The sequence below is a fragment of the Danio rerio genome, chromosome 23 (assembly GCF_049306965.1).
Source record: "Danio rerio strain Tuebingen ecotype United States chromosome 23, GRCz12tu, whole genome shotgun sequence".
Lineage (NCBI taxonomy): Eukaryota > Metazoa > Chordata > Actinopteri > Cypriniformes > Danionidae > Danio > Danio rerio.
In genome coordinates this window covers 12,103,920-12,123,597 of record NC_133198.1, presented here as the reverse complement: position 1 = coordinate 12,123,597, position 19,678 = coordinate 12,103,920, and the positions used below count along the sequence as shown (strand labels likewise).

At 39.0% G+C, this 19,678-nt stretch overlaps 1 protein-coding gene across 35 annotated transcripts in view; it reads left to right on the top strand.

Annotated features, from left to right (window-relative positions):
- Window positions 1-19,678, top strand: part of si:dkey-178k16.1 — a 151,186-nt gene that overhangs the window by 8,120 nt on the left and 123,388 nt on the right. The window lies entirely within an intron of this gene.

Genomic DNA, 19,678 nt, shown 5'->3' with positions numbered 1-19,678 from the left:
TGAAGGGACTACGCCAAAAGAAAATGAATGAATGAATGTTTTAAAAGTAATTCAATTACTCAAAAATTCAAAAAGAGAAGTCAATACGCTTTCAAACAAACCCTGGAGCGGTTCGTTTGTAGTGAGAATATGATCCCAACTAAAACAGACCCAACCGTAAAAAGTACTGTGCCTTTTTGGACTAATCTAGCTGCTGTCGTTCAATGCGCTGTGCATGAATGTGGAGGAAAAATATTTGTTGACAGTGCTTTGCCAACAATTTTGAACACGAGAGAGAGAGAGAGAGAGAGAGGGGGAGGGGGGGGGGGGCATTACCTGATAGATTGTTGGTAATATTTCCACTTTTCTGAAGTGACATGCAATGAATTAAAACACTGTTTTCCAGCCGCAGCTGCGCTTCATTCTTGAAATGTATATTTTGTCTAAAGGGATGTATACAATCTATATAGTATACTATGAGCAGGGATACAATCAGTCAGTGCGGTTTTACCTCCATAGTCAAAAGCGCCATTTGGTGTCTGCTGGTTTGTTTACTTGCAGGAGTTCCCGACCAATCGATAAGCAGCTTAGGAAATATGTTCAACAACAACTAGGCCAATGAGTGATGTGGATTTCGTCAACTTATTTGATTGGATGTTTCTGTGGTGTACTTTAAAACCATTGGCATTACAATTAATACAAATGGTAAAATATATTAGAAATATTTACAGGATAGTGGCTGATATAGTATAACTGCTGGAGTATACTTGTATTATAATAGTATAAATCCTGGGCAATGGGAGCCCACACTAAAATACATTATCCTTTTTCAAACCGGACTATGTAGTTGTGTATTTGTTTTTTCTTTAATAATAAATAACATTCATTTAAAAAATGACATGATGTGTTTACTTGTGTTATCTTTGACTAATATTTATATTAGTTTTATGATCTGAAACATTAATGTGTGACACAAAAGCGATAAAGTAAGAACAAAGGAGCAAACATTTTTTCACACTACTGTATATTTGTAAATTTAAAAAATACAATTACTTTGCTTCTCTGAATTGATCTATACAACAAGTATATTATAAGTAACTAATTAACTACAAAATAAAAGTAAAACCTCACATTAATTTTATTCAGTGGTTAATTCAATTACAGTAACCAATAGGCCAACACGAAATCTGCACATGCAGAAATCCACAGATTTCCCCATTGTATTTCCTTGTGTAAATGTGTGTAAATTTATATTTATTCTGTTTCTAAATCAATTTTACTAATATTATTGTGATATAATAATAGTAATATTAAATTGTTCATATGTTTTATTTACAATACAGTTTGTTAAGTAATATGTTCTGTGTTTTAGTAGAAAATAAGTGGATCTAATTGAATTTACATTGTAAAAATTTTTATAAAAGTTAAAAATGTATTATATTTAAGGTCCTATATTAAGTTTTTATTAATGATACTCCTAAAATCTCCATAAATCTGCAAATATTTTACAATATTCTGTGCAGAAACAGCAAAAAATGTCTGCAGATTCTGTCTGGCCCTACTTATAACACAACACTGCTGTCAGGTATAATGGTCTGCCATGGAGTGGAGTCTACATCAGCTCAAACCTGGCAAGAAGAAAGTTCAGGAAGAAAGGCGCTTGTAGGATATTCTTCAGAATCATGATAAATGAGACCCCCTACTGTCTACAGACCATCAAAAGACAACAAGATCACTTTAAGAACAACAACACCTGAGAGTGCAATGTGATCTTTAAAGTAATTCCATGATTATTGAAGTGATACAAGCTGTTTGTGCATGTGTAAGATTTGTAAAGTTTCAAAAACTAAAGTCTCAAATACAAACAGATATTATTATACAGGGATGGTTCACCCCCAAAAATAAAAATTTATAAAAATTGTACTCACTCTCAAGTGGTTGCAAACCATCATGGCTTTCTTTATTCTGATAAACAGAATAAAAACTGAAAAATGCCTCATTCAAACACACAAATGTAGTTTCAACCAGCGTTTATTGACTTTTGTATTAAACAACATAATCCTTTTGGTGGGTTTGGTCTGCTACGCTGCTGCAGAGCAAGAATGCAATATTTTGTTCTGTTCCTTCAAGATAATAAAGTAGGTCTTGTAAAGTAAGTAAAACCCTGTAGTAGATCTCTATACACTGTAAAAATGTTGGGTTTCACAGAATTCCTTCATGTTGTCCCAACACAAATCAATTAAGTCGTTTTTATAAATTGAAGTAGATTGAACTTAAAAAATTGAGTTGACCCCCCAAAAAATGAAGAATTGTGTTGATTTTGCTCATTTTAAATATGTAGTTTGAACAAGCACTAAAACTAATTGTCTGAGCGTAGGTGGCGCTGGGAAGGAGGAAGGGTAATTCATTCATTCATTAATTTTCTTGTCGGCTTAGTCCCTTTATTAATCCGGGGTCCCACAGCGGAATGAACCGGCAACTTATCCAGCAAGTTTTTATGCAGCGGATGCCCTTACAGCCGCAACCCATCTCTGGGAAAAATAAGGGTAATAATAGGTAAAATTCACACAGTATCTGCACCCAAGGTATTGTATGCAATATGTGCTTGTGCATTAGTAAGTACTCCTTTTGATAGGCCAATAAAAAAAGGGAACATGTTGTTGCAGCGCAGTGCATTTTGGGAGTTTGAGACACTGGAGCCTGGATTCTATTGATCTCTATAGGTTTATAGTATCATACAAACACTGAATTGTAATAACCTGGAAGCAGTCAGGCTGCAAATAAAGAAGAAAATCATAAATGGAAATGTTTTCTTGTGGCAGCTCATCGATATCCTCTGAAAAATAAGCTAGTTCATCTATTTGATATGCTCTCACTGTATCCATGCTGGGCTTCTCTAGTTCCATTTTAACATTGAAGACCGAATGATACAGAATGCACATTTTCAGCTTCACAGACACACAAAGTGCTTTTCTATTAAAGGGGATCTATCATGCAAAAATGACTTCTTTTATAAGGGGTTTAAACACAGTTGTGTGGCAACAGTAGCACACACACACACACACACACACACACACACACACACACACACACACACACACACACACACACACACACACACATATATATATATATATATATATATATATATATATATATATATATATATATATATATATATATATATATATATATATATATATATATACAACAGTTCTGTCTGGATCTCATTTCTGATTGGCTGATAGTTGTGATAAATTTAAGTAATATCAGCATCCATACAGCCTCTTTATCCTTTGTGCATTACTCCGCCCAAATACAGCCAGGAACAAGCAGACACTACAGTTTGACAAATAATACTGCTGTTACACAACAAAATATACTTTTGAGGCTTTTTTAGTCGAGGATGTAGTTGTTTAGATTGCAACTATGTGGTTTATTTGCAAGAATAGTGCCTATTTTAAAATATTTACAATTTCTGAGAGACAGCTCGTCGGCGACAGTTGATTTCTGTCCACAAGATGGTGACAGAACCGCATAATAAGCCCCTACGCTTAGAAGATGTAACAGTCTGATTTCTAACTATAGTAGATCAAATCAATATTAAACTGGTAAGCACACCTGCCAACACTTTCGTTTTTCATGGGAGTATCCCGTATTTCAGACCAGTCTCCCGCAAACATCCAGTTTTTATTTCTATCTAAAAAACTCCCGTAATTTCACCCACCCCCCTCTTTGGTACAGTCTGTAAACTTAACACCCCCAGGTGTAGACTGTAACACTGTAAGAAGATATCTCTGTAGATGGATGGCATTTCATGTCACATTCAGCCTTATAATCTTAAAGTGTAATCAAAATCAGCTGTTTTGTCATCACTTTAGACACAGTCATTCAAACACTAGCTCTAAAGTAACGTTGGTCAATTAGTAACAGCTTCTGCTGTTTTGACGTCAGCTGCAGATATGAATGAATGCTGGAAGAAAGTAGATTGTGCCGTCGAACTGTTGTATAAATGCAACATCACACTTGTGGCAGTGTGCTTTGGCTGTATATCAGCACTGGTGGGGCTGTGAATGTAGCTTCCCACCAGTGCTGATATACAGCCATAGCACACTGCTACTCGTGTGATATTGCTCATATATATATATATATATATATATATATATATATATATATATATATATATATATATATATATATATATATATATATATATATATATATATATATATATATATATATATATGTAATCACACTTTATAAACACAGTCTGCAGAAACACTTAGATTGACATTATCCCTTTGTGCGTGTCATCAGAGGGGGAAAGTCCTACCCATTAGTGACAATCTCTCCCTCATTAGCATAGGAAGTTAGTCTTGTTTTTGAATATGCCACTATGCTGACACATACATGTAAGCATTTATAGTGCCACCTGTTTTTGAAAAGAGCACGATTTAATTTGATTGTAAAGCAACAGTCATCAAAATGCCACAACTAGGATTAAACCCTGAAAGGGGCAGTTTCAAATTGTTATAAACATTATTTGTGTAGTATTATGAGCTGAAACTACACATACAGACTCTAGGGATATCAGAGACTTATTTTATATCCTTTAAAAAGGGGGTATTATAGGTCCCCCTTAAATATATTGATATTTAGACATTAGTCCATTTTATTATGAGTGTGTGTAAGGTGTTTTCAAAATGTATTACAATTAATTGGTCATCTTTTTCTGTGGTCATTTGCATTGGTTTACACCGTGTGCTTCTGTATGTGTTCACACACCTTGATATAGATTACCATTCTCTATAGTCGATTATTAGAGATTCATACCTGAACTACTAGATGAATGTCAGTATGCAAAGAAACAACTGTAACCTTTATACTTGCCGTAATACTGTTGCTGCTTCCACCAATGTCTTCATTGTAACATTTCTGTCATGCTTTTGAGGCATCATGGTATGTACAGCACAGCGTATTTCAGAACAATAAGCTTTGTTAAAACAGGATTCCTCATGTGTTCAAAGAGAATCTTGAATGCACTATTGATCTTTGTAAAAATAATGAAATAAAATTTTGTTGTAATGATTCACCGGTCACCGTAACATATCAAAATTAAACATTACACTAGGGCTGGGCGATGTTGCAATCTTAATAATTATTTTTCATATTGAATGATAACAATTAGCCCCCCTGAATTATTAGCCGCCCTGTTTATTTTTTCCCCTAATTTCTGTTTAATATAGAGAAGGTTTTCTCAACACATTTCTGAACATAATAGATTTAATAACTCATTTCTAATAACTGATTTATTTTATCTTTGCCATGATTACAGTAAATAATATTTAACTAGATATTTTTCATAACACTTCTATATAGCCTAAGTCAGGGGTTCCCAAACTTTACAGCACGCGACCCCTAAAATAACAATACCAGTGACTCGCGACCCCCAATATCCTCTGAGGTGGTTATAAATACAGAAAACTTGCATGGAATGGCGCACTCACACACCAATAGACCAAAGTCTATTCTTCGTTTAATTTTTTTTTATGTATGTCAGTGCTGTAAATGGGCCAGAAAGTTTAAGCTGGTGTTATAAAATCAATCTGCTGCATCTGATGCTATTGCTGTCTTTAATATAATGTATTTACCCCAGGGGTCGCAATCCAATAGAACTAGTAAAAAAGCTACTATAGTAACTATAAATGACTGTTTTATTCTCTTCAGTTGGTTATGGATAAAATATGGTAATTCTTATGGCCTAACAATAATAAGTAGATTTTTGGAAATCACCAGGCGACCCCCCTTCATTGTTCCGCGACCCCTCAAGGGGTCCCGACCCCCACTTTGAGAACCACTGGCCTAAGTGACATTTAAAGGCTTAACTAGGTTAATTAGGTTAACTAAGCAGGTTAAGGTAATTAAGCAAGTTATTGTATAATGATGGTTTGTTCTGTAAACTATTGAAAAAAAAATAGCTTAAAGGGGCTAATAACTTTTGTCCTTAAAATAGCTTTTAAAAAATAAACACTTTTTATTCTAGCCAAAATAAAACAAATAAGACTTTCTCCAGAATAAAAAATATTATCAGACACTCTGTGAACATTTCCTTGCTCTGTATAACATTTTGAAAATATTTTAAAAAGAAAGAAAAAAAAAATTAAAAGGGGGCTAATAATTCTGACTTCAATTCAACAAATCGTGTGTGTGTGTGTGTGTGTGTGTATATATATATATATATATATATATATATATATATATATATATATATATATATATATATATATATATATATATATATATATATATACATTGACCAGACTGAGTCATCTGAACAGACAGGATATTGCACCATGACATAACGTCTTTATCTTCAATATAATCCTTTTTCTGCGGCCTTCTGTTCTCCCTGGGCTCTAATTCATCGTCTCTGCTCTGTGTGCTCTTATGGCCTCCAGGGCTATAACAAAACTAAAAAAATGACCCCTTTCTCTTCCTCTCCTCCCCCTTCAAGACTGTGAAGCGCTCTTCATTCACATTTACCAGCATCCCGTTTGCCGTTCGTGCCTGTGAATCCTTCCCGGGAAGGTTTTGATGTGCACAGAAGGAGTCCTGCCTCCCACAGGAGCTTATTTGGCTCGGCATGAGTCAGTTGTGTGTATGAAGTACAGAAGAATGTGAATTATTCAGAAGGCAGTTAAGCTTTGTGGTCTTGCGGGTGACAGCATGACTTGGCCTGATTGCTGTGAGTCAGCGTAATTTTCTCTTTCTGTACTTCGTGCCCATTGGATCCACTGACACTTTTTAAATGGACACCGGGTGGAAAATGAAGGGGTTGGGGCTGATGGCTGATACCTCGGAGCTAAAAGCAGTTTTACTCAGTATTGAAAGTGGCTTTGCTTTTGTGTGTTGCCTATTGGAGAGGCTTTTAGTTTTCATAGTGATGTTTCCCCATGGAAATCTGGAGTCGCAGACCTCTCACAGAAATGTCATGGCTGGTGGCATATCGCTCTGCTTCTCTCCTTCAACTGTAATTAGCTGTACAATCACTGTTATTATGGCTCATACTTTGTTCTAAGGGTTATAACCGCAAGAATTGAGCTTCTGGGTGTAAATCATTAACGTTTAAGAGAGGGATGCAACTGTGACTTTCTTTATCTTAATTGCAACTGTATGTCAAAGTGTGAGCTTTTTTTTAATAATATTTTTTTATTTCAGAATATTTTGTCTGTTGGCACAAACAGCCTACTTGCTATTGTTAACTGAAACATTTTAATTTTTGTGAGTTTATTGTAATATTTAATTAGCGACAATAACAAAAAAAAAAAAACATATAAATAAATTTGTTTGTTAGTTATTATTATTGGGACTGTGCAATTTTAACTAGCGATAATACTGGGGTGTGGTTGGGTACCACGCCTCCTTTTTCAAATGGTACATTTTCATACGACTGAACTCGTATGAAATAGCTACTAAACTGACAAAAAACGTAAAATAGTCACATTTCCTCGTGAGATCACCTCAGATGTGCTTCCCACAGGTTTGAAATACACTTGCGGTGGTGGCTGGATTAAAAACACTTTTCAAATTAAAAACTGCTTTTATTCGAGCCAAATTAAACAAATACCACTTTCTCCAGAAAAAATAAAAATAAAAATATCAGACATGCTGTGAGAATTTCCCTTTTCTGTTAAACATAATTTGGGAAATATTTAAAAAAGGAAGAAAAAAAAAAATCAAAGATTTTTAAAAATTCTGATTTCAGCTGTATAATATTAAAAACTACCTACTATTCACTATACATTTGCAACACTGCTTGGATATTTATATGTATTTATATGTATATTTAATTATTTATAAAATAAGTGAAACAGGATAAGCTGAATTAATGATTAAAAAATGAAAACAAATCTGAACAAAAAGATTTTAACTACTTAAGTAGAAATAAGAGGATATATAACATATAAAGTTTTATATATCAAAATGATACATAAACAATATTAAACTCCATATTGTTACCTACATTTAGAAAATGAGTAAAAAAAAGTGATCATTAAAAGTGCAGTATGTAAGTTTGATACCCAGTGGTTGAACTGGGTATTGCATTCCTGGATCAAATCAAATGCAAGCGCAGGTTGCCAGATTGAGGACCAACAGGAGTGAGTCTGACAATCGAGATTAAAGGCTGATATAAATGGTGTTCTATATAAAAACAAATGCATGTGATAGATGGAATATTTTCATATTACAAGGATTTTTTGTCCTAACCAACCACTCGAATTGATATATTAGAAACAGCTTCTATTTCTTGCACCTGAACAGCAGAAAACTTACACTAGCTAAATTTCCATGCACCTATTTTTATGCAGAATTTTGATATGCGCATAAAAAACTGTTCATGGAAACTCCAAGATGCGCATCCATTTTGAAAATGTGCATAAAACATATGCGCACAACCTAGTAGTATAAAATTTTTATTTGATGCACATAAACTACGATGGAAATACTTTTGTTGTTAGGATACACGGTTACAATGTAACCTTCTCACCTAAAGTTTACGTTCATAATATTTATATTATTTGTTAATTAATAACCTCATGTGGAACTCTTAATTTGTGTCTCATTTCGGAGTCTGCTACTGTCCCCCTGAGGTGGCATTTCGGTCAAGAGTGCATGCTTTGAAAGCCTTTCTGAATGAATGAAAGAAAGAAAGAAAGAATGAAAGAAAGAAAGAAAGAAAGAAAGAAAGAAAGAAAGAAAGAAAGAAAGAAATACACAGTTTTCCATTAAGGCAACTAGGGGTGCTGAAATATAATTGGCTAAACTGGCTTTGGGCGGGTTAAAAGATTAAAAAAAGACAGCGTTCCAGCAAGGAAGAAGACATTTTCAGAACAGAATATCTGACTTTAGCATTGTTTTTCAAAGAAACAAGAATGTTGGCTCAGTATGTTTCTTAAATATCTGCAAACATATTTTGGTATTTTTATGCTATAGAACAGGGGTTTTCAAACTTTTTCAGCTGAGGGCCCCTTTGTGTAGGGCGAATTCTTTTGGGGACCCCCCAAAAATAAAAATGACGCCACCCCCTCAAATTAATAACTGTACTTAATTTTTTTAAAATTGTATTATTCAATACATTTATATTATTATATATTATTCAATAAATTTATATTATTCATTATCTGGATTAATTTTTGTAAGATGTTAGTTGAGTTGACATGGTTTTAGTGCTTCAATCTATTGATCAAATCTTGATGCGCAGTGTTCATTGTGGTCTGCTCTCACTGGATTATTCCATCAAGCCATATTTTGTGTACAAGTCGTCACTTTACACAGTTTTTATGCCATTTTTATGCTTTTTTTCTGCCTTTGCACAGCTAGACTCTTCTGTATTTACCCTTACAGCTGAGAGTCTAAATGTATCTAAAGATTTAAAGCTTTAAAGTTTTAAAGAGTTTTGTCATTCATCAGCCTGTTAACAGTTAACTGTACTGTTGTAACTAGCAATACTACAATAGAGGCTGTAGTGGTTCAGTGTGTTTTGTTTATTTTTATTCCTTTTTTTTTGTGCACATCATAATTTACTCAGGTTGACAATCCTGACTTACACCGATAAAAAAAATAATTTCCTAAATGCAATCTAGAATTGGGTATTCAATTTCAAAGAGCCACAAGTTTTACTTTGCATAATTTTAGAAGCTTTGCTGACTTTAAAATGTTCATACCAGTTTGTTCTATTAATAATAATACTGAACATTACATTTAAATTAGTTACACAAACAAATATGGGAAAAAGTGGAACAAAAATGCATTTATATTCAGAGTATTAAAATTTGATCAGATATGTTGAGCTCCATTAAATACAGAGCACTAATACATTTTAATATTTAATAATTATTAGCCCTATAACATAACACAAACAGATACATTATAATTTTTAAAGGCTATAGTGGTTTTACTCAGTGTGTATACAATTTAGTTTTTTTAATCATCCAGTTATGAACCAATGTGAGTAAGAGGTCCACTGCAGAGCTCATCCAGCTGTCATTAGTGTAACAGGAGTGAAACTGAGAACTCGCTGATGTGATGACAGCTCCATTCATTGTTATTGCAGCACTTTTTGCTTTACAATTTTAATATGTTTGTTTGCCATGCTGCAAAGTCTGATATTTGTACAATGCAAAGTGTAAAAGACTGTCGCGCTGTGGACGAGGTGCAATGTTGTGGCGTGTCTTTAAAATGCTATTTGTTCCTTATGAGTGAAGTCTGCGCAGAGAGGCGCGCGCTCCGCAGCACCCAGCTGATCGGTTACTTAGCAACGCAAGCCATAAACAGGATAGTACTTTCAGCCACCGATAATGTTCATATTGATCATGTATTTTAACTGAAATATAGTTAGTCAAACTTGAGCATTCATTTAGTTGTTTAGCGTAAAAGAGGTAAGCGTAAGTGAAAGGTAAACGCCGTCAGGTGCAGCAGACAAGCGCCAAAAATCACAGTCAGGAAGCGCCTGGCCAGAAGCGCTTATTCAATAAAAGTCCCCGTCCACGGAGGCGGGCCGCTGCGCTTCCTTTCCTGTGTCACGAAAGTGTCAACTGCATTTAAATGACATAAGTATAAAGCTTCATTTTTGCAGTACTTTTGAGCTCAAATTATAATAAAAATATATTAACCTTCAGAATGATGCGGGACACAAAATTCATCCATGTGGGCTCATTGATCTAAAATTTCTTTGCGGCCCCCCTAGCGCCATCGGGGGGCCGCGGACCCCAGTTTGAAAACCCCTGCGTATAGAAGAGTCAAAAACTTACATATGGCACCTATGTATTTCCAAAATAGTCATGTTTGGTGTGACACTTCTACATACATAAATCTACAATTCATGATCTAGATGATAACTTGTTTGCTTAGTGTAGTTTCAAACCATGAGTTAAAGTTTAGTCTCTCTGTCTGTCTTGGGGCTGTACTCACCAGCGAGTAGAACAAAGGACTTTTTTCCACTTAACTGTCCCTCTTATGCCATTGGTCAGTCAGGAGAGACTGGATGTTACCTGACTAATGTCTTTAAATACCTCTTACACCTCTCAAACTTCAGCAAAAAGGTCTTTGCAGAAGGCCTTTGCAGAAGTGCCCCTGATGGGGCAGACTGCATTTCTGTACCCACGTGACTTACTTTCTGGCAAAATAAACATAGTCTTAAGTTTGCGTCTCAATTATCCTCCGATCAGCGCTAAGAGCTCCAAGCATCGAGAAATAACTTTTTAAAAGACTCCATCTTCCATGCATCAGAAAAAACTCGGACGAGAGAGACAAACCCACTAAATTCAGATTGTGCGTTAAGGCTGTACCCCTTTATCAAAAAAATGGTTTTATAATCTTAGTGGTTCTGAATAGTTGTGCAGAACTGAGGTAGATTTGCCATTCTTTTACCTTAATTATTTTACTTCCTCGCTTTCTTTTATATGTTTTGTTGTTATGTTTTGTGCGTTTGTTTGTTATATTTTAGAGTAGTCAATAAATTATGCTATAACCACGTTGGATTGTCTTTGTATTGCATTAAAGAAAAAGTCCGTTCAATGATAGATCTTGCTTCAAGCTGATTAAGTTTACTAAATCCTCTAAACTATTCATCTATTTCACAAGTAGTTATTATTCCCTTTCTAAATAAATATATGATTACAGAGTCCGCTTAGACGAGCGGAAAAAGTTTTTGTTATATTTATTTAGGTAAGTTAGCTATAAATTAATTCTGAATATTCATAATTAATAATAACTTATTATAGATCATTAACATTCATAAAATGAGTTAATTTCACTACAGCAGCTTATTTATATGTATTAATTAAGGTAGTTTGGTATTGGGTAAAATTTAGGATGCAGAATAAAATCACGCATAAAATGGTGTAATTTATTACAAATAAATATCTTAATATGCCAATATCTTAACAACAGGCGGGTAATAAGCCAGTAGTTAATATTGAGAACTGGTCCCTTCACTAAATTGTTTTTAGATGAATTGTCTCTCATCTGTCTCCTTCACCAAGCGCAGGTGTGTTTGTTAGAAACCTACAAAAAAACATTTGCATAACCCTAATGAGTCCGTCTGCCTATACGCTCATTACAAAGTCCATTTGATCTCAAAAGTCTAGCCATGCATTCGAGCCGCTGCCGAGAATGTTGAGTTGGTGAGGTAAGTGGGAAGGATGTAATGATAAGTGAATGAGGCTGGCCAAAAGAAAGACTCAATCATTTGTGAATTGATTTGGCTACTTGGACTGCCATTTTAAGAAATTAGTTTAATCAGTAAATGAGCATTTGTTTTTTTTTCCCAGGCTTTCTGCCATCGCGCCTAGCTGGGACCGACAAGGGTTGATCTATGAGCTTTCATTGTACAAATCATACAGTTGCTTTTCAGTCTAAAGAAGCAGACATTCTCGCATGCAGATTATTTACTTATAGGCTTATATGGAAAATATGTGTATTAGCTGTATTAAGTGCTTTGATATTCATCCTGTGTGCCACTATTTTAAGTTTCTTGCATGAGAATTAACTGTCTTCTCTGGTAAGAATAAATGAGTTGGGGTTCTCCTACAGAAAAAAAAATGCTTGAGCTTTACATGTTAAAGATTGTGAAAATATTTGTGAATTTTAATTTATAAATTCATGGTCACTGTGGTACAAAAAACATGCTGTGAACATGCTGTTGTGAAATTTATGTAATAGTATGTTTAAAATTCTTCACTTCTACATCACTGCCATTTTAGCTCCGCCCACGATTCACACTGTAGGTAAATGTTGTGAAACAAACATAGATGTACTCACAAAATCTCATGAAGATGAGGCCAAGATTAGACATGTTGCAGTGCTCAGCAGAGGCCACACAGCTGTTCATTCCAACCTTGGGACATAATCTTTAAAGCAAAATGTCAAGTATAATTATTTTCAAATATTCAAAGCTGTCAGCCAATCAATAGGTGTTTATTTTTAAGTCTACAATCTGCCATCCACTTTGAAACAGTGTGTTCTGATGAGGGCAAACCAAACAGTACATTAAATATTAAATGTTTTTTATGTAAAAATATTTTTATTCTAAGCAGACCTCAGAGAATTTAGTTTTTTTTTTTAAAAAAAAGGTGATGACTTTAAATTTTATATTTTTTTCTCTGAAATCGTAACAGTATGTTAGTCTTACGCCCAATTTACATGGGGCTTCAGCATCAATGCTTGACGAAGGGCGTGTCTGAAGTTGGGGTTGATGCGATTGTCAAAGCAGCGACAGCCAATGATAAAAGTCTGCAATCGGCTACTGTCTGAGCTAGGGTATTTGCATAAAGTGATCTGATCGGCTGATGCTTCCGTTGATGCTTGAAAAGATGAGAAATAGACCCTTTTCACATTTCTGGTTTTCTCAGTAGCGGAAGTTGTCAGAGTTGACTATAGTTGTATAGTCTTTGTTTCAAAGCACTTCACAGAACCATTTGTAAATGAATAATTCTAGGAACAAAACTATGAAATAAAAGTTACCGTGATTGACGTCCATTCAGTTTACCCGGTCAGTTATGGTTAATAAAACTAGCTACAAACAAATCGTATGAACAGTCACTATTCAGTTCACTTTACTATGATGTCCCATGTGAAAAACAAATAATGAATCATGTTTTCTGGCTGACTTGAGATTGCTTTGCTTGTATCCTGCTATCCTGATCCGGTCGTGCAGTTTCATCCTTTTACAGTTTTTCCCACTTGTCAACACAAATTTTCTAAAAAGCATGCATCATATTGTCAGAACTTTACACACAAATCAAAAAAACACAAACACATTGTGGAAAACTCTTCAATTCTCCTCTAAAATGAAACTTTACATTCAATGTTACACTTACTACAGACAGTACATAGGCCTACATAAGTGCATTGTAAAATATTTCAGAATATTGTTTTTATACAAATCACACAAATACTGTACATGGTACCAAATATATTTTACTATATATTTGCCACAAAAACAGTGTTCATCCCAACCAACACAAATTTGCACATGACATGGTCTACATATATCATCAACAGAAGTATTTGCAGAATACAATACAGTTACAGTACAAAAAATAAAATAAATTGTGTGGATTTCGGTCATACACTTTCTATCCTCAGGAAGAAAAAAAAAATCCCCAATAGGATTGAGGAATAGAGAATATGGAGTGAGATAAACAACTAAAAAACGTTGTTGGGCAGTGAACCAGTAATAAATCAGATGAGCTCTGATTTCTAAATTGCAATGTGTGACAGGTGTTTACTTATGTGATGAGTTAGTATGCAAAGTAGGGCAACTAACTTTACAATTTTGAATGACAGTCTGTTCCTTGTGAAAACAAGAGATTTTCTGCATGTAAATTGTGCCAAATGCAGAGAATTGTGTGCAGTATTATGAAAAAAGTGTGTTTTATGCCTGCACTTTGAGTGTAAAGCAGGAATTGTGCTTATAGTTTATCAGAATTGGTTCAGAGGATTGGTGCATCTGTTTCATGTTGTAGTCATTGTGTCTGAAGTACAATTCATTTTGTGTAAACAACTAAGAAAAACTGCAAGATTTTGATCAGGCTCCTTATCAGATTTACTCTGGTTTTAAAAGATGAAAGTATGCGTTATTGCCTCTTTGCTATTTTAAAAATACAAATATTATTAGGCTGGCCACTATGCCATTATTAAGTTTCGCTGCTCACTGTGCGCAAAACAATCACCAACATAAGAAAGCTGATGGCTGAAAATATTGTTGAGGGCCAAAAGTTAAACTTGACTTTTACTTAAACTTGCACATGGTGACTACCATTGTGTGTGAATGAATGAATATCTGACATTTTCCAGAACAGAATCCGGCTCAAATTACAGTTTTATTTGATTGCTTACACAATAAAATTAAAAGTAGTCCACTATTTACAAAACCTTACACTCAAGAGGCAAAACATCAGCCCATTTTTGCACAACTATATGCACATTGTCAACCTCACACTTGTTGCTAAATGCTGCACACAGTGATTTGCAAAACACTAAACACACTTAGTATACATTACACACTAAAATCTATCCTTAAGTCACTTCCTTGCAATACCAAATCACCGACTGTCAAATTACAGCACCGTCCAACCAATTGGTTCAACACAGTCATCAGGTGTACAAACACTTGTTTGCTTGATTGTAGACACACTAATCAGGTGTTTAAGCACTTTAAAAAGCAGCAGATGAGTTCATCAGTCTTCAAGCACAATGGAAAGAGTCAGAAAGCTTAAGCAAGTCAAATCGAATCGATCATATGCAATACATTGTTGTCTGAGACAATGAGTCTTTCCACCACTCTGCTGGTTCAGAACTGGTTTCAGCAACATCCACATTTCACCGTCCTATATTTTCCATCATACTCTCCATTCCTCAGACCTATAGAAGAGTTTTTCTCGCCATGGCAGTGGAAGGTATATGAACTCCATCTTCAGGCTCAGGTACCCCTCATCCAAGCCATGGAGGAGGCCTGTGACCAGATGGAGGTAGTAGCAATGCAAGGATGGATTCGTCATTCAAGACCAGTTTCTTTCCAAAGTGTCTTGCTAATGACAACATTGCCTGTGATGTTGATCAAATTCTCTGGCCAGACCCATCTAGGCAAAGAGACAAAGTCTAGAGTTTTTTTTTTTGTAACTAAACTTACAGTATGATACATAAACTGACATGTTACAGTACTATGTATCTTCATGTCAACAATTTGGGCATGTTGAGAAATAAATGAGTTTCAGTGTGCAGCACTGGTCTTGTGTAGTGTTTGGTGAATTTGCTTTATATTTGTACTTTGTTGATGGTAGCCTATACTTTAATCATACAGGGAACTATTCAGGTTTATCACAGCAGAGTGTAACTCATGCAAACAGAGTTAGTAAATGTAAAACGTTCGAGGTTACAGAAGTAACCCTTCGTTCCCCGAGGAGGGGAACGGAAGTGCCATGAATGGGAGGATTCGGATCAGAAGCCGCTTATCTGGAGAGTATTGAACGGGCCAATGAATGAAATTAATTGGCAGCGTAAGCTTGCGCAGGTGTGCGACATCTGCAATTATCTCAGCATATAAGCACACCTGAAGCCAGCAGACGCCATCCTTTTAAGCTGAAGAGACTTTCAAACAGCTAAGGGACAGTCATTATGGCGACGGAATATGGCACTTCCGTTCCCCTCCTCGGGGAACGAAGGGTTACTTCTGTAACCTCGAACGTTCCCCTTCGGTTGGGGAACTTCAGTGCCATGAATGGGAGAATATGGAAAGCGCCATAATGACTGCACCTTACCAACACCCCCGATGAGGAGATAGTCAAGCAAGCGTGACGCACCCACATCATGGGGGGCGCGGTCCTCCAACGTGTCCCTGGCCCTAATTTATCCTACTTCAACAGAAGTTTTACGGATTTAGATATATTTTTTGGGAAGTCGTGAGCATCTAGATAATTCTAGGAAATACGACAGTACGTTGGGAAGCGTGCAATCCCGATAGGGAGGACGCTGCGGAGGCCATCCGTTACCCAAGGGGGGGATAGATGGCAGAATTTACCTATGGACTAGCCCTAAAAAGGGGGAGTACGCATAGCAAAGAGTGGTTAGCGGAGAGGGAAGACACGGGTCCGCCCAGGGGGGGGACTTAACCGTGGCGGAATAAGCATATGGGATCGCCTAGTGGGGATCACGCATAGCAGGCACCTATACCCAAAACGCGGGCTGACCAGCGGGCAGACCTACAACGTAGTGGGCCAGCAAGTGACTCCTCCGCTGAGTCAGTGCTGGGGGCGACGGAGGAATCTGCAAGGCTCACCTGACGGGGAACTTTACTGACAGATAAAAAAGGCGCACGTACCTCCGTGTTAGGGAGAATGGCGCAGCAAGCGTGTTTCAACACCCTACCGAGTTGTCTCCTCAATCACCAAAGGGTTACCTAATACCCTTGAGGAAACCGGCTCCACTCGCAGATTGTAAAACCTTGCAAATGTGTTGGGTGTCGCCCAGCCCGCAGCTCTACAGATGTCTGTTAGAGAGGCGCCGCGTGCACGCGCCCAAGAGGATGCAACGCTCCGAGTGGAGTGTGCACGTACTCCCGGGGGACACGGCTGACCTCGACTCGAATAAGCGAGTGAAATGGCATCCACAATCCAGTGGGATAATCTTTGTTTCGATACGGCACTTCCCTGCTGCCGACCGCCATAACAGACAAAGAGCTGCTCAGATGATCTAAAATTCTGAGTACGGTCCACATAAATGCGCAGAGCGCGAACTGGACAAAGTAAAGAAAGGGCTGGGTCTGCCTCCTCCGGGGGCAGCGCTTGCAGGTTCACTACCTGATCTCTAAAGGGGGTGGTAGGAACCTTGGGCACATAACCGGGGCGGGGTCTCAGGATAACGTGAGAGTAATCCGGCCCGAATTCCAGGCACGAGTCACTGACCGAAAATGCCTCCAGGTCCCCGACCCTCTTGATGGAGGCCAACGCAACCAGCAGAGCTGTCTTCAGGGACAGAAATCTTAGAGATACTGATTCGAGTGGCTCAAAGGGATCGGATCGCAGACTCGTGAGAACGAGGGCGAGATCCCAAGAGGGCATGAGAGGGGGGCGAGATGGATTAATTCGCCTAGCACCCCTAAGGAACTGGATGACCAGATTATGCTTTCCCATGGTGCCGCCAGCTACCGCGCTATGATAAGCGGAGATGGCGGCCACGTAAACCTTGAGAGTGGAGGGCGACAGCCTGCTGTCCAACTTCTCTTGAAGGAAAGAGAGCACAACACTAATCTGGCAATTTCGGGGGTCTTCTCTGCGAGAGACGCACCATTCAGTGAATAGACTCCACTTCAGGGCGTAGGCGCGCCTCGTGGAGGGGGCTCTAGCCTGAGTGATGGTATTAACCACCGCAGTCGGTAGGTTACCTAAGTCTTCCTCGCGTCTAGGGACCACACGTGGAGGTTCCAAAGATCGGGGCGAGGGTGCCAGATGGTGCCCTGTCCCTGAGAGAGTAGGTCCTCTCTCAAAGGGATCCGCCAGGGGAGGGCCGTCGCGAGGAGTGAGAGCTCTGATATCCAGGTCCGGTTGGGCCAAAGGGGCGCAACTAGCAGAACCTGTTCCTCGTCCTCCCTGACCTTGCACAGAAACTGCGCGAGCAGGCTCACTGGGGGAAACGCATACTTGCGCATGCCCCGAGGCCAGCTGTGGGCCAGTGCATCCGTGCCGAGAGAGCCCTCGGTCAGGGAAAAAAACAACTGGCAGTGAGCGTTCTCGGGGGAAGCAAACAGATCGATCTGGGCCTCCCCGAATCGCGCCCATATCAGCTGAACAGACTCGGGGTGGAGTCTCCATTCTCCAGGGCGTAACAGCTGTCGTGAGAGCGCATCGGCTGCACGATTGAGCGTGCCTGGGACGTGAATGGCGCGCAGCGATTTCAGCCGCGGGTGACTCCAGAGGAGCAGACGGCGGGCGAGCTGAGACATGCGGCGAGAACGCATACCCCCCATGCGGTTGATATACGCCGCCGCCGCCGTACTGTCCGTCCTGACCAGCACGTGTTGCCGCTCCAGCACCGGTAAAAAGCGGTGGAGAGCGAGGAACACTGCCAACAGCTCTAGGCGATTGATATGCCAATGCATCTGGGCACCCTTCCAGAGGCCCGCAGCCGCATGCCCGCGACACACGGCCCCCCAACCCGTGTTGGAAGCGTCTGTTGAAACAACAACATGGCTGGACGCCTGTCCTAGAGGCACACCGGCCTGTAGGAACGAGGGGTCGTTCCAAGGGCTGAGGGCGCGGCGACACAGCGCAGTAACCGAGACCCGGTGTGTGCCCGCGTGCCATGCGCGTCTGGGGACCCGATCGTGAAGCCAGTGCTGAAGTGGTCTCATATGGAGCAACCCGAGCGGCGTGACGGCGGCTGCGGATGCCATATGCCCCAGGAGCCTCTGAAAGAACTTCAGTGGGAACACTAGTTTGCTGTCGAGCTCCCTCAGACAGTTCAGCAACAGGCGAGCGCGTTCCTCGGAGAGGTGCGCTACCATGGTGATCGAGTCCAGCTCCATCCCGAGAAAAGAAATCCTCTGCACGGGGGCGAGTTTGCTCTTTTCTCGGTTGACCTGAAGCCCCAGTAGGCGGAGATGCCGAAGCACCTCGTCCCTGTGCATAATCAATTGCTCCCGCGAGTGGGCTAAAATCAGCCAGTCGTCGAGATAACCGAGTATGCGAATGCCCGTGAGCCGAAGGGGCGCTAGGGCACCCTCCGCGAGTTTGGTGAAGACCCGCGGAGACAGAGAGAGCCCGAAGGGGAGGACCTTGTACTGCCACGCTCGACCCTCGAACGCAAACCGCAGAAATTGGCGGTGGCGTGGAAGAATGGAGACATGGAAATACGCGTCCTTCAGGTCTATGGCTGCAAACCAATCCCGAGGACGAACGCATTGGAGAATGCGCCTCTGCGTGAGCATTCTGAACGGCAGCTTGTGCAGACAGCGGTTCAAAACGCGCAGATCTAGGATTGGCCGTGACCCACCGCTCTTTTTGGGTACGATGAAGTATGGGCTGTAAAACCCACTCTCCATCTCGGCTGGAGGAACCGGCTCGATTGCACCCTTCGCCAGGAGGGCAGCAATCTCCTCTCGCAAGACAGGGGCGGACAGGGGGTTGACCCTGGAGGAATA